Genomic DNA, 16,285 nt, shown 5'->3' on the forward strand with positions numbered 1-16,285 from the left:
GGGGCACTACTACCAGCAGGCAGGTTACGTCAGATTATGAAGGGAGACCAACCAGACGATCGCTTGCAGCATGCTCCTCAGCGCTACCCGTCTAATGCAACCCCTTGCATTAGTAAACCTCGTTCTCGACCGCATAGCACTAAGCTGGTGTATAGTACAGCAGCACTACATTTGCTGTCTACATATCGGCAATGACTAGTGTGTTCAGGCAATGACAAATACACAGACATCATGTTAATATACGACCGAGCTCGATAGCTGCAGTCACTTGAATGCGGCCAGTATCCAGTATCCGGGAGATAGTGGGTTCGAACCCCACTGTCAGCAGCCCTGAAGATGGTTTTCCGTGGTTTCCCATTTTCACACCAGGAAAATGCTGGGGATGTGCCTTAATTAAGACCACGGCCGCTTCCTTCCAAGTCCTAGCCCTTTCCTGTCCCATCGTCGCCATAAAACCTAACTGTGTCGGTACGACGTAAAGCCAATAGCAATAAAAAAATAAAACATTAATGTGTGGAGAATTTGGTCGGAATGCAGCCGAAGCTTGCAGACGATATGCACAGGACTCTCCAAACAGATGTTTGCCTTCTACGCACGTATTTTACCGAACAATATTGTTTTTTTCATACAAAAAATTCTATTATAGAGTGAAATGTATGCACCCGTATAAATTAATTACTTATTAAAGTTACCTTTCTGCAACTTTGGCGTATTTACAAATGCACCCTGTTATGGGACGTGCGCAGTAAAGTGACTACTATTTGTTTCACAACATTCGAAATATATCACGTTGTAGGGCTCCTTCGAAAACAAGTGATTAGGCATCTTTGGCGTTCGCGGGCACCCTGGTATGTATGGTTGGGGACAGGCGAGGGACTGCCCCACTCGAATTTCGTTACATCTCTCAGAACACATCAGTGTTCTGGGTGAAACGAAAGACACATCTGGTCAGACTTCTTCGACTGGTGCGCCGCGAGAGGATTGAAATGAAAGTACTAATGATGCAGATTTTCTTTTACGGAACCAACCACACACTGCAATACAACATTTCATTACGTTAGTTATTATTAGCAATTATAATATTTCGACATATTGACTGAATGGTCGGCGTTGAGGCCTGCGGTTCAGATGATCCCTGGTTCGATTCCTCGCCTGGTCGATGATTTTAATTGCGTCTGTTTAATTCTGCTCGCTTGGGGACTGTTTGTACAAAACTGTTCTCTTAATATTCAGACCTTACACCACACCGTCAACCACGACAGAAACACCCAATAGTGATTACATCCCTCCATACAGGGTTGTCGTCTGGAAGGGCATCCAGCCGTAAAACAGGGACAAATCAAAATGTGACATACACAGTTCACACCCGCGACCATGACGTGACAGCCCCAAAGGGACATAGCCTACCAGGCGACTGCTGCTCAGCCGGAAAACCTGCAATTTATGAGGTGTCGTATGGTCAGCACGACGAATACTATCGGTCGTTGTTCTTGGAATTCTAGACCGGGCCCGTCATCACACCGTCAGATAGCTCCTTAATTGTAATCACGCAGGCTGCGTGGACTTCGAACCAGTATTCGGATCCAGGTAAAAGTCCTTGACCTGGCCGGAAATCGTACTCGGGCCCTCTGAGTAAGAGGCAGACACGGTACCACTACACAGCGGGGCCTACATTTAAATTACAATGCAGGGAGGTAAATAAGGACAACACAAATTTGCTTCGAGGATCCCTCGAGCCACCCAGGGTGATTATGGGTTCGCGCGTGGTTTAAACCCGGATGCTGTTCCTGACACCACGTGGTTTTAGAGATGAAAATCTCAATTCAGGGTCGACCGGGGTTCGAACCTCAGCCTTCTGGGTGGGAGTACAGCAGCTAAATCTCTGAGCCAATCAAATCCCTCCAACCCAATAGCAAAAGGGTCAGTAAATTAGGAAATATGTAGATTAACGTATTGTATACTGTAGTTTAAAAAATACGTTCCAAGAAGGAAACACTTTAAAATGACTGAATATCTTTAGGCCTGTTCAATCGTGAATTTACCAGCGTTCCACCCCAGTTTAGCAGTGGGATCATCACTTGGATTGCTACATCCTCCTAATAGCTGACGGCCAGTACCCCATTCAGACACCTCTACAAGCCTCCTATGTTGGAAAATTAATTACTTAAACGCCACAGTCAGGCATTTATACAAGTAGAGGTTCATACTTCCCCTAGTGCTCTGTCACTGCATTGTCCTACATAGGGGGCTTGTAGCGGTGTCTCGACGGTGCACAGGCCGCCAGCGTCTTGGAAAGACGTGACAATTCAACTGATGAGCTCACTCGTACGCTGGTAATTTTACGATTGTTAAAGCCTAAAGGTTTGTGGTGACGTTTATTAATATCACAGAGGCTTGCATACTGAACGCTGAAAGACATAACGGTATATAATGGTAACATATGTATTGGAAAAACCTAAAGGGTTTTCCCTTGTGTACTCAAAAGTTTTAATTACAGAATTAGAATTTATTGCATGTATTGTTACACATACATTAACGTAATCATACAACTACAACATCCATCTGAATGACTTGTATGAATGAATTAATTAGTTAATTCAATTAATCATTCAAATAACAAAACAACTAAGAAAAATCCTCTTTTCCAGTCGTGGATAACCAGCAACCTGGGAGAGAGTTCCAGGAATGATTTAAATGAATGAATGAATTCATTAATTATTTACTCAGTGTAATTATTTAAATAATAAAACAATTAAGAAAAATCATCTCTCCCAGTCACGGATAACCACCAACTTGGGAGCGAGTTTCATCAATGATTTGAATGAATGAATTATTTAATTATAGTAGTAATATTTAAAAAAATTAGTGTGAAATTGTTCAAATCCAAAATTTTATTTATTTATTTATTTATTTATTTATTTATTTATTTATTTATTTATTTATTAATTTATCTGTTGCAGTCCGGCTCCATGGATAAATGGTTAGCGTGCTGGCCTTAGGTCGCGGGGGTCCTGGTTTCGATTCCCGTCAAGGTCGGGAATTTTAACCATAATTGGTTACTTTCGCTAACACGGAGCAGGGTGCATGTGTCGTCTTAATCATCATTTCATCCTCATCACGACGCGCAGGTCGCCTACGGGAGTCAAATAAAAAAACCTGCATCTGGTGAGCCGAAATTGTCCTCGGACCCTCCCGGCACTAAAAGCCATACGCCATTTCATTCCTTTCTATCTGTTGTACACTACAGGTCTTAGTTTCCCAATTATAGTAGCAACTACGTTGTTTAACTATATATAACGTGGATGTACTTATATCTAAAGCAGGGGTTTCCGATTTGTAAGGGCTCGAGTGGCACACTTGAAACCTTAGACATGATCGCGGGCCTACCTTTAATAACAGGCCAATTTTCGTAAAATTACGCAAATAGAACAGAGGTACCAGTATGTAATAAAATGTATAGTTAAATTGAAATGAAGGTCTGATCACTTTAATTTGTTAAAACGCTATTTTACATGGCTATAAAAGAGCGTAATTAAAAGTAAACACACACTATTATACCTAACACCACTGAATTTGGAAGAAGTGCACCAAGTAATATCAGTTCATTTGAATTATTTGACATGTGACAAAAAAGTAGAAAAAAAAAGAAATTCCCAAAGACAAACTGAAATTAATAATGTAGTCAAAACAGAACAGAAAAGCACAATTTAGTGGCAGTAGTGTGAGGAGAATAATGATATAAGTTTTCAGAGCCTTAAATACCAGCAATGTACAGAACTGTTTATCAGCAAGTACTACCAATGATAAAATAACAAGGAATTTAAATCGCTCCTTACACCAATGGCAATGAAAATATTTCTTGGTATTCACTGCAAGCAGGTTGCATAAATGTCCACGGTGAGGCTGGAATTGGGTTTAAGAATTGGTACGGATCCCTTAACCATTTTTATAATGTTTGAAACCTAGCACTGGTATTTCTGTGGGCTCATTTTCCATTTCCATTTTCCATTTTAATTTTTGCAAATAAAATTACAGTCTATTCAGACCAAGTAAACATTAAAAAAATAGGAAATAATATTCAAGAATGAATAGTTCTGACTTTGGTCTATAAAGGTTATAAAAATTAAAACATTAATGAACCATCTGTGATATGTTTTGTAAATTTTTCACATTTCTTAAAAAATGAGGCCTCATGCAGAAACCCCAGATGTAAACTATATTCTATAATACGAATATAAGGTATCAAAGTATTTTTCTAAAAACTAAAGTTATTACAATAATATGGTGAAAAAGCACGTCAAAGTAAAATGACAAATGAAATGGAAGCATAATATTATAGAACTTCACCTTACACTGCATATTTCTTTAGACTTACCGTATTTATATGACTTCATACAACTGTGCGATGAAGTTCAGTTAGAACTTACGCATTGGCAGACTGAAGTCAAGGTTCACCGGCGAGTACATCGAGGTACATGGAAATTTAAGATAGACAGTAATTCAGGATTACCAGTAGCATAGTTTACAATTTTAAGGAGAAATTTTACTGCACCCTTCCGTCTGCGAACATCTAAACTCTCCACTCGGGAATTCATTACAATGCTGGGAAACACAGGAAATACTGTATGCTCGTGAATACGTAATTTTTTAGAGGAGTGAGTTTAATTACTCCAATGATAAACATGGATCGGATTGGTTCGTGATATAAGGGATATTAATAATTGTAGAGAACCTTTTCAAACAATGTGTTGGTTACACAGGGTAGTGTCTATGTACGAGTAGTTCAATGACGAGAGATGCAGTGTGGAAAAGCATATCTGAAGCATCGAGAAAGGCACTGGATGTGGGTGTATTGTAAATAGAGTCCTCAGTGCGACGACAAACGGAGAGCGCGATATTAGGATGTAAAGTGCTGTCGCTTCGGGGAACTTTATAACACGCACGGACTGTTCGCGCAACGCCGCGCCGGTCGAGTGCGCGGACAAACAATGCAGGTGACAGTCCACCTGACAAACTTCCTCAAACAGGAACATACAGTATGTCACTGATACAAATAGAAGTAATGTCTAGTCGATCTGCAGTATTTTCAAGAGTATATAAGTGAAGATATCTATATGATAACAATAGTTAAGAAATGCTGTTGGTTTTACGTCATACAGACTAGCTTTATGCTTTCTGGAGACGGCGAAGTGGCGAAATTTTGTTCAATAAGAGTCGTTTTATTTCCTGGAAAATCTAACGACATAAAATTGATGTTTTAAGCGCCTAAAAACACAACTGGACTGAGCCCGGATCAAACCCACAACTGCAGCTCAGAAGGCCAGCGCTGAGCCACTCAGCCTGGTAATACATTATTATTATTATTATTATTCTCGAAACAGACTTTCAACGTATTAGGTCGTGTTACGTACATGTAGTACGTGTTGAAGAGATGTTAAGTACAGAACAAAAATGGCCAGCCGGACACCAGTGGGATCCGAACCCACAACCTCTCGATTTCGCGTCGGTTGCTCTACCAATTGAGCTATGGTGGCCTAGGCCATCTTTGTTCTGTTTGAAAAGATCTGAGCTACAGGTCTGGCACTGCTGCTAGCACACTGTAGAGTGCGTTTAAGTCGCCCGTTGTGGGGCATGTCAATGAATATTGAATTTTCACGACCGCATTGTAATCGAAACAGACTTTCAACGTATTAGGTCGTGTTACGTACATGTAGTACGTGTTGAAGAGATGTTAAGTACAGAACAAAAATGGCCAGCCGGACACCAGTGGGATCCGAACCCACAACCTCCCGATTTCGCGTCGGTTGCTCTACCAATTGAGCTATGGTGGCCTAGGCCATCTTTGTTCTGTTTGAAAGGATATGAGCTACAGGTCTGGCACTGCTGCTAGCACACTGTAGAGTGCGTTTAAGTCGCCCGTTGTGGGGCATGTCAATGAATATTGAATTTTCACGACCGCATTGTAATCGAAACAGACTTTCAACGTATTAGGTCGTGTTACGTACATGTAGTACGTGTTGAAGAGATGTTAAGTACAGAACAAAAATGGCCAGCCGGACACCAGTGGGATCCGAACCCACAACCTCCCGATTTCGCGTCGGTTGCTCTACCAATTGAGCTATGGTGGCCTAGGCCATCTTTGTTCTGTTTGAAAGGATCTGAGCTACAGGTCTGGCACTGCTGCTAGCACACTGTAGAGTGCGTTTAAGTCGCCCGTTGTGGGGCATGTCAATGAATATTGAATTTTCACGACCGCATTGTAATCGAAACAGACTTTCAACGTATTAGGTCGTGTTACGTACATGTAGTACGTGTTGAAGAGATGTTAAGTACAGAACAAAAATGGCCAGCCGGACACCAGTGGGATCCGAACCCACAACCTCCCGATTTCGCGTCGTCTTCTTCTTCTTCTTCTCCCTCTTATTATTCTTTACCTTTTCTTCCATCATATTCTTTGTGTGAATTTGTTCCAAGTTAACGGCGATATTGCGCTACTGACCGCAACTCTAGACGGATGGATCCACAGTCGATCCTGCCTAAAACAGAACGGAACCCGATTAAGCCGAAACCTGTTTGTCATTATCGGATTATTTTGTGGTCCCGAAGGTAGTCTGTTCAAATCAATGTAAATTCACGTTTGTGAAACGGAAACTGTCTAACGCGGAAACGGAAAGGAAAATCGGCCATATAACGCAATTATTTTAAATTCGAATACGGCTGAATATTGCTTATTGTTCCACCTGCACTGCATACTGCGAAGTTATTCCCATGACACAGGCTACAAGATCGACTAACCACTTCTTTGGCATGCTGAGTGGACCTCAAGTACACAAACCTGGTTTCGAACTGCTAAGAACACTGTGCAGATAACATCTGCACTAATACAGTAAAAGACACTCTTTGAGTTAGGCAGTGCATTGTGTTTCTGTGCTCATACAGTGGGCGGATATAGAGTGGATCTCGGCCCACAAGTGGCCACGAGTGGTCCGTGGTCTGACAGCTCTGCACTCCGACCTTCCAACCGAGCAGAAGAGAGGTGGGCACGGCTCTACCGTAGATCTACGCCTCTGTATTTGGGAGGCGGAGAGGGAGTGGTCCCCATCGTTGGCTGTCCTGAGAATGGTTTTCCATTCTCCTGAACTAAGGCGAATGGCGGGACAGTTCCTTGTATTGGCCGCGGCCGCCAACCCTCCCACCTGCTCCGTACATCTTTTCCAGTACAAATCCCTTAGCCTGAGATACGCCGTCACCGTCTAGGAGGCCCGCCTCCCCCTTCAGGGGAGGAATTAAAATTATTTAGTAGTAGTACTAGTAGTAAATTACAGTACAATCTGAGTTATAACCATGGCTTCAAAAAAGTGAAATATGATAGATCTGAATGCTAAAATGCAAGTTGTTGATGCTTGTGAAAAAGACCAGTTTTCGGTGAAATAAATAATTGAATAGCTTAAATTTGGAAAGACGCAAGTTCGATATGCTAAGTTAAATATAGGCGGCTAAACTGTAATGTATGGTTTTCTTGGTTCATTTTCGTGACGTAAAAAAGGAGGAATTAAATTTTGTATGTAAATAAATAATTTACTCTAACTCTGTTCGTATTCGTGAAATTAAATGACTTGATACGTTTTATAATTTATATCGTTCATCATGCATTTTTGGGGGGTGCATTTATGCATTTACTTGCATTCTATATCTAAAACCTATTCCAAATGGAGACCTGTCCAAAGCGGATATTTTTGCGGCCCCGTACTATTCCGCTCTGGACAGGTTCGACTGTATTTACTATTGCGTGTCTCTGTGGTCTGGATGCGGTATGCAGATAAAGAGAAGTGTGCTAAGACGAACACAAGTCTCAGTTCCCGAGCTAGAGGTAAGTTATTAACTATACACAGTTCAAATCCACGGCCCAATGAAGAATCATAGATACCCGGGGAGCTCTCAACTGGAGGCCATGCAGAGAAGAATTTGGATCCGAGAAACCAGCTTATTTTGCGCCAAGAGGCCTGCAGAGCGCAACCTGGAGAACAGTATGTACCTTTATTTTCGCCTGTTCCAAGCAGAATTCTCTTAGATCATTTCGATGTAGAAAATATATTAAAATATCAAAAACACAAAAAAAACAGGTACGAATAGCTAATCTACATCTTACGGCACGTGTGCCTGCATGGATGAACTCTCCCTTCCCCACGTCGCGGATAACCAGCAACCTGGGGGCCGAGCCCCTCTTACAAGCCACCAATCTCATCTCCAACCCTCACTCTTGTTTCTCCTCTCCCTTCCTCTCTACGGTATCCACTAGCAAAGGAGGCCATCTTGAAAAAGAATGCTTGCTTAAGGTTGCATGTACCTATCCCAACACTCCCAGCTGACTTTGCGCTCACCAGCCTTACGGGTATCCACTAAGAGCCGGATTACGTCCGACTTTTCCTTTGTAACCTTCTATATACAATCCTTATAAAATCTTTCGGATAGGTAACTCAGCTGTCTAATATCACCCTTTGACTTCCCCAGCTCGGACAGCCATTAGCTAGGGGAGCACACTCCCAAACTTCTTTACTTTTGCTGAGTTAAAGCACACCGAACACATTGTCTTCCGTTAAGGCAGCTAACGGACACAGTCCTTTCTAACTACATCTAAGACCTACTTCTTACCATTCAACAAATTGTCTCGACACTCACTCATAGTAACTGGAGTATTCGAATACTATACAGTTCCTTACACACTTTAGCACTTGACTTTTCCTTTACACTCTTTACACAGGTATTCCTCACTACACCTGAATATCTACTTATATTAGTCGTGTTTTCCCATTCCTTCACCAACCACCCTATGATGGAGAGCAGTATTGTTTAGCTTACACGAACAGGTCCACTGCTTCTCAATCAAGGACTCACTTGGTTACATGTAGTGAATGAAAGTGCTTCCCCGAGTACGGGACCGTCACGTAAGAGGCTAATGGCACAGACCACAGCAAAATATGTCCCGTAGTGAAGTCATAGTCAGTTACTGGTTTACTCATATAGTAATTCATTATGCAATCATACTTCTGACTCATTAAGGAAGGTAAAACTCATGTCAGTGTTTTCCGGGCTCGTCGACCGTGATCCAGGAGCATGTGTATGTCCCGACGTTTCACCGAAGACGTTTGCACCTGGCGAGCCGAACATGTCCTCGGACACTCCCGGCACTAAAAGCCATACGCCATTTCATTTATACCGAAGATGTTTTACGCACGGCTACCCAGGGAAGCCATTGAAATTCTGAAACACATCAACGGCTTCAACCGTAAAGAGGAATCTGAATGGGTAAACAAAGTCTGGTTTCCAGTCCTGAAATCCTTAAATCCTGGAGGACACGATAGCCGCGGCAGGCCGGAAGAAAAGCAATGGGTGATCAGTTGCCTTTTTCCGCCAAGGCAAGTCGATGTACATCGGTCTCATTAATACTTCAACCATTGGCCGAAGAACAGCCAATCAGCGACTGCCCCTTCCCCCTCCAGCATGGTGGACCAATAGGCGAGCAGCATACCATAGCCTGCACTATATAATGAGGTGGAATTACAACAGCACTTCAGCCTCTCCGATCTCCGTAGTGCACAAATCACTCATCTCAAACTTTTTTTCTCGGCTGGGTGGCCCACATCTCTAATCGCAGCCCAGCCGAGCTCAAAAAAGCACAAATAGGCAGACGCCTAGTTGGCAGTCGCCTCCCCAATACCATGCCTTATCTACTCCTCCCCTGGGTAGATCTCTCTATCCCAGAGACAGAAATACAGCAAGCACTTAAAACACAATATGCCCAAGTTGTAAAATCCTTTCGTGTAATAGATGGCCGAACGAAGAGACCTTCAGAGCACATCTTACTACAAGTCATGACCGACCAAGAAGTGCACCGCCTAATACTGCAGGGAGTCAACCTTAGGAACTACAACTACGTGGTAATAACTCCGCCACAGAACATCATCGACCAACTTCAAGCCAAACCTGAATTAATTCCCATCCTCCACGAGCCTCCAATAAAGACAAAACCAATGCCACTCTCCCTCCCTATCACAACCACTACCACAACCATCATAACCACTACCAGCACCCATGCCACAACCATAACCACCACCAGCACACCCTGTCACTCCTTCCCGGTCATGACAACCCTCCCCCCCCTCCCATCTACCAATCCGCCAGTCCACAGCAAACAACGTCCGAAATAACTCTGCAGGACTATACCGCTGACCACGTAACACCATCAGAACAAGAGTACTACACCGACAGAGCAACGCCGACCGAGCAGCCACCATCTCCCATGTCCATCCACAGCTGTGTACTGCGTGGCATCAACCCGGACATCCCTACAAGAGACATCATGGTGTGTGTAAAACGTGGTATGGATTATATTGTCTTGTACTGTAATTGTCGATGAAAACGCGGACATCCAAGTTACCATTCTTATCGATAGGATGTAATCTAAAATATCTGGTTGTCAACTTTCTTGTTTACATCATTCACCATGTGATTAATCAAACTCTCTATGTTAATACAGCTCGATTAAAGGTGGTTCAACACTAAACCTACAAAAGGAAATGAATGGATCAGTGTCAGGGCAGTGAACATTGAACAAGGTAATAAAAAATTGTGATGCATACCGGTACTGAAAATGAATTCGTACGTAAGTCTGTATACATTCTGGTTCAAGAAAACAGAGGATTGTGATAAGAAAATAAACAGTCCTACATTTCTTACAAAGTTCGAAATATCATTAATGAACCAACTTGAGAATTATATAACAACAGTGGACAACCATCCTTTTCCTTTCGTTATACTCAACAACACTCCAGCATCGGCAGCGAAGAAGGTTGTTGTCGAGACTTGGAGACACACGTGAGGCGTGGGAAAATGAAGGTGCAGTGGAGAACGCCGTAGAAAGTAACTTATGGAGCTGGCGACAGAGGCAGTGGTACATAAATAAAGGACTTCTGTAAATCAACGTAGTGGAGTGTTTCCGTTTTACGCTATAATATTCTCTGTACACAAGCCATTAGTAATGAGTAGAGTCCTGATTATTAGGTGCTGATAGGTTAGAATGCAAAGTTACTTAAACCAGTTACAAGTATACCCTACAATCTAAAACGTTTATGCTATGAGATTTGCATAGATATTAGGGGTACAGCCTATGAACTCTTTGAATTTATGCTACTTTTCCTACATTTTGGTACAACGGGTTGCATAACACTTCCTACAAACCAAATTACCTTGCATTCTAACCTATTACCACCTACAAATCCGAGGTATAGTAATGAGTAATTAATATCCTCATTATATTTCATTCTTATTTCTAAATTTAGGTGCTAGAAGTTGTGGGCAGTGTTTTAAGATTTTTGTTTGTTTGTTTTTCTGGCTGAAATAATTTACATACGTTGCGGTCATACTGATTCAGTCGTTCTCACAGCGGCAGCATACTGGCAACATGGATCGATAGTTGGTCACATATTTGGTCACATAATTGGTCACATCAACACTGACTGAATTCGAAATAGCTTCCAGAATAAAATATGGCCTTCGTATTGGCTCCCAAGAAAAGCATTCACATCCGAGATGGTCCCTAGGTTACTGGACCAGAAACACAGAAAATTGTCAAAAGAATTTTTGTGTTACATGCCGGTACAGCAAATGAATTGGTACCTAACAGTGAGTTCAGGTTCAAAAAATTGAGGATTGCGATAAGATCAACAGTGCTACATTTGCGAACTAGTTTAAATTGTCATTAATAAACCCCACCTTCTTTCTCGTTCTCAGTTTCCTGGGTGATGGATCCTCCGACTAATACAAACATGATGGACCCCGGTATCGTGTACCCTAGACCAAGCAGATTTTAGACCAACATCTTAGCCCGGGATAGTCATTTTCGAACGTTTTGCATCCCTCATGGTAGTTGTATGTAGTAGCTAAACTGCGGAACATCTCCGTAGATGAACGGCTGAAAAGGGGCGTTAGGTTGAAAAACCTTTGGATACGATGTAAACAAAAATTGTAAGCCTAGGAAAGAGAGAGTGGCGGTTTGTGTAACTGTAGTCCACAGTCGGCTGTATCGATGTAAATTAATAAATAAAATAAACCCCAACTATGTCTAAATTTCTCTTATCGTTTCCAGAACTAGAACTGAGTAAGTTGTGCTTCAAATATTATTGCAATGTGCAATACTTCGGCCATTGTCTTCGTCATTAATTCTTGGTTTATAATTCTTTTTACGAGTTGCTTTACGCCGGACCGACACAGGTAGGTTTTATGGCGACGATGAGAGAGGAAATCCTAGGAGTGGGAAGGAAGCGGCCGTGGCTTTAATTAAGGTACATCTTCAGAATTTGTCTGGTATGAAAATTGGAAACCATGGAAAATCGTATTCAGGACTGCCGACAGTGTGGTTCGAACCCACTATCTCCCGAATACTGGATACGGGCCGAAGTAAAGCGACTGCAGCTATCGAGATCGGTTACATTTCTTGTTAGTAATAATAATAATTATTATTATTACATTTCTTGTTAGTTTCTGCATTGCTCCATACAGTTAGGAGGATAGGCGCCTCATTTCTTTTTAATAGAATATCAGTAAAATTGTTGTAAATATATGCTGTATTATGTTGTACATGATTTGTATGCATTTTTTATGAACAAATTAAAAAAAATATTGGACAACAGAACGAACGTCTCGGATAAATGATTCAAGGACCTCAAGAGCATGGGACTGAATCAGGAGGATATCTCTAACCGAACAAAATACAGACCAGACAGAAGAGAGAATTCAGTCGGCCAGAGAGAGAATGCAACACTTCCAGAAATGCTTTTATTAATTTGACGTGGTCTCTAATGTTCCTAAACGAGGAAAAATGCATAAAACGTGATATTATATGTTCCGGGGTTACCCGTGGAGCAGCAATAGTTTATGGAAGGTGCCGGGGTGAATGGGTCTATCTACAATATCAAAACTGAATTAAAAATGTATCATGTTATATTTCGTTTCCAACTTAATATTTTTCACTGAGTGAACATAACAACAAAATAACAATCTTGAGGCAAGACAGAGAAAATCCAAGAGTAGAGAATTTTACAGATTCTGGGCTTCAAGCCCCTCGTTTTACAGTTCCTGAGCTCCCGCCTCAAATTTACAATTCAAAATGAGAACTAATTTAGTCAAGGGAAGAAATCCCCTAATTAAAAGAGCACTTGCTCCCAAAATTACAACATCTAGCCTTCAAGAGGCATTCGTTACTCTTACAACATTTTGGAAAAAGAGCTAACAGGCTCTCAGTTTCTCAAGCCTACTCAAGGCAACATCAGCTTACAATCTCTGGTCTCTCAAGGCACACTTACAAATTGAAAATAATTTTATACACAGGTATCTAGTACCCAACCTACGGGGCCTTTGCGAAAAAGAACAGGTTAAATGAAGGAACCGAACACAAACTGCATGGAGGCGTACACTGCACTCCCAGACAATGAAAATTTAAAACCTACAGGGCTCTCGGCCTATGGGCTAATCCCAAGCTACTTGAGGTGGCACGCATGGAAATCACTGTAATACATTACGGGAAAAAAGGTTGCTAAATCGCAGACACCTCAAAACAAGATGATGGGGAGCTCGAGAGGGTAACTCACTCTCTACCCCCGATTTACAAGTAAAGATTTTATGAAATTTTTACATTAGCCGAAAGAAAAGTTACGTTTTAGAAAAGTATGGTTACATAATTAAAGAGACGGAACTTCCCCTCGAATTAAACTGCAGAGGTAACAAGGAATAATTATTTTATGTGGCCATTACCTTATAGATGTTCTGCAGTCCGGAGAAAGAGGCGGCCCCGCCTCCTGCCTTACCATACACACTTAGAAAGACGACGATCAATTGACCAGGAAACGTGAAAGGCCGCAGTTTATAAACCCTCAGGGAAGGTTCGAGAGCATTCAAGACTTATCAGGACACACCTTCTTCATTTTTATTGGTAGAGTCAAAAATGATCAAGAAATACGAGATTGGTTGAAAATTAATTACCAAAATTTATGATTGGTCCGATTCAAAACTGGCGGAAGGGAAAGAAAGTGTTGCCAACCCAAAACTAAATGAACATAGATCAGTTATGGAAAAACTAGGAATACAAAACTTCTTTCAGTTACAAGTTCTTTCACCTTGCACCAGAGTGCATTATCAGAGTTTTTAGTAGTGTCATCTCTGGAAAACTGTCCAAATTTCTTGATGTATAGGAGAACAAAACAAGAAGAAATTCACTCAGTATCGGAAACTTCACCAAAAAACAATTACTTAATATTTCAGTGGTGACATCTTCTGATTAAATTTCCAACTTGTTGTGTTAGCAGTTTCACTTTTTGATCGATAGAGGAGTTCATTAAGGCGCAGATTTTGAATGAGCGGAGTTGAGGTGTACCTCCCAGTACATTATACGTACGAAATGTTTTAAACGGTGAGTTTTAAGCCTTTTCCGAAAATATAAATGTCATACAAAAGGTATGTTCACACACATTGAAAATGAAAATCCACCGCCCGTTTTCAGTCATTTGATGAGTCAGGAATGGAATGAATCAAACCAGCTACCGAAGCGTGTCACACTCATCTGGGGGCAATGATTAATGACTGAAATATGAAATGAAATGATATTGGACGATGTTGCTGGAATAAATGATGCCATAGGAAACTGATGAACCCGGAGAAAATCCTGTCCCGCCTCCAATTTGTCCAGCACAAATCTCACATGGAGTGACCGGGATTTGAACTACGGAACCCAGCGGTGATAGGCCGGTGCACTGCCGCCTGAGCCACAGAGGCTATTTTTTTCAAACATATTATCGACCATGTAACTGTAAGAAGCAATACAGAAACAATCAAACACTAAATCACTGAAGAAGTCGATTCTAATGGCAGAAGTACTGCACAAATGTGATAATATTCCTACAGTAGCTTGTTCTATTTAATACAGGCAGTGTTAAGTCTATTACACTAGGGATAAAAACAATGGGACATGATGCAGAGTCCTGGAACCAATTAAGATGTGACACATTATCCAGTTCATAATGATAAATATGTGCCCTAGCAGACAGTTCGTAAACCATGTCAACATTTCCCGGGGTGACTCACGTCACGGCTACTTAGAGGAATCGTACTCACCGGAAATTCCATCGTAGGTCCACCATTCCTCCCAGCTTGCACGAATTTCTGGAACAGAAAAGAGTCATTTATTAAATTTATTATATGAGCTAATATTATTCAATAATAACATAATGACTTTGAAAGAATAATTAGAGTTAAATCACACGATTTCAATTTTCGAATAAATATATGAATGTGGTAGCACAAATAAAAAAACAGGTTTTTAGGTTCGATGACTTATCCACCAACTGCAAAATAAATACCTCAGTTCTAGTACGAAATCTATGAGACACAATTAATAAAAACACATCTGAAAACTTACTGTACCATTCCATTTTTAAAATACTTTTTATTACTGTTTTAACGTCGCACTAGGACACTGAAGATTTTGAAGGTTTTCGCAGACCCAAGGATTGGAAAATAAGCGGCCGTGGCTTTAATTAAGGTACAGGCCCAGCATTTGCCTGCTCTGAAACAGGGAAAGTACGGAAAACCATCATAAGGCTGCCGACTTATGAAAACCTGCTACCTGTGTATTATATCTTGATCTTCACAAGATCGCGCTTGAAGAACATTACCTTAAACGGGAGTCTTACGTCCGGCTATATAGGCAAGCCACCAACCATCTCTGTCAAGCAGTACTGTATATTTCAACGGAGTATGAAATTTATGGTCACGTCTATTCAAAATGTTCGGATGATTATGACAAGTTAAAGCTGCCCTTCAGGTTTCTGTACCACCACCACCATGAACAATAATAACAACATAGCCGTAGTGTAGTGATTTTCTGTCTTGATTTACATTATGAGTGATACAGTCATTAATTGATACAATTATTTATGTTAAGACAGTACAATGAGAATATAAGGAGCTGAATATTTACCTCATTTAGAAGAAAGAATAGATATTCTGATAGTATATGGATGGCTTTACCAGTACCATGTAAGGACAACATTTTAATGTTATATCAGACAGAAATAACCATATTATAAAACTATTAAAATAGCCAGAACACTTAGGAACTGGTCTCGTGAATGAAATATTTCAACTGATTTTTTGTCTGTCTGTTAGGTCATCAGCCCAAAGGCTGGTTGGATCCTCAAATAGCACCACCAAAAGTTATGCGGTTATAAGGAAA

The 16,285-nt window shown here is 41.1% G+C and overlaps 2 non-coding genes across 2 annotated transcripts; both read right to left on the reverse strand.

Annotated features, from left to right (window-relative positions):
• Positions 1-5,754: 5,754 nt before the first annotated feature.
• Positions 5,755-5,831, reverse strand: TRNAS-CGA (transfer RNA serine (anticodon CGA)). Its single transcript has one exon. It is a non-coding gene; the product is annotated as a tRNA-Ser (tRNA).
• Positions 5,832-6,051: 220 nt separating this feature from the next.
• On the reverse strand, positions 6,052-6,128 carry TRNAS-CGA (transfer RNA serine (anticodon CGA)). The gene has a single exon. It is a non-coding gene; the product is annotated as a tRNA-Ser (tRNA).
• Positions 6,129-16,285: the final 10,157 nt, after the last annotated feature.

Source organism: Anabrus simplex, chromosome 3 (assembly GCF_040414725.1).
Source record: "Anabrus simplex isolate iqAnaSimp1 chromosome 3, ASM4041472v1, whole genome shotgun sequence".
Classification (NCBI taxonomy): domain Eukaryota; kingdom Metazoa; phylum Arthropoda; class Insecta; order Orthoptera; family Tettigoniidae; genus Anabrus; species Anabrus simplex.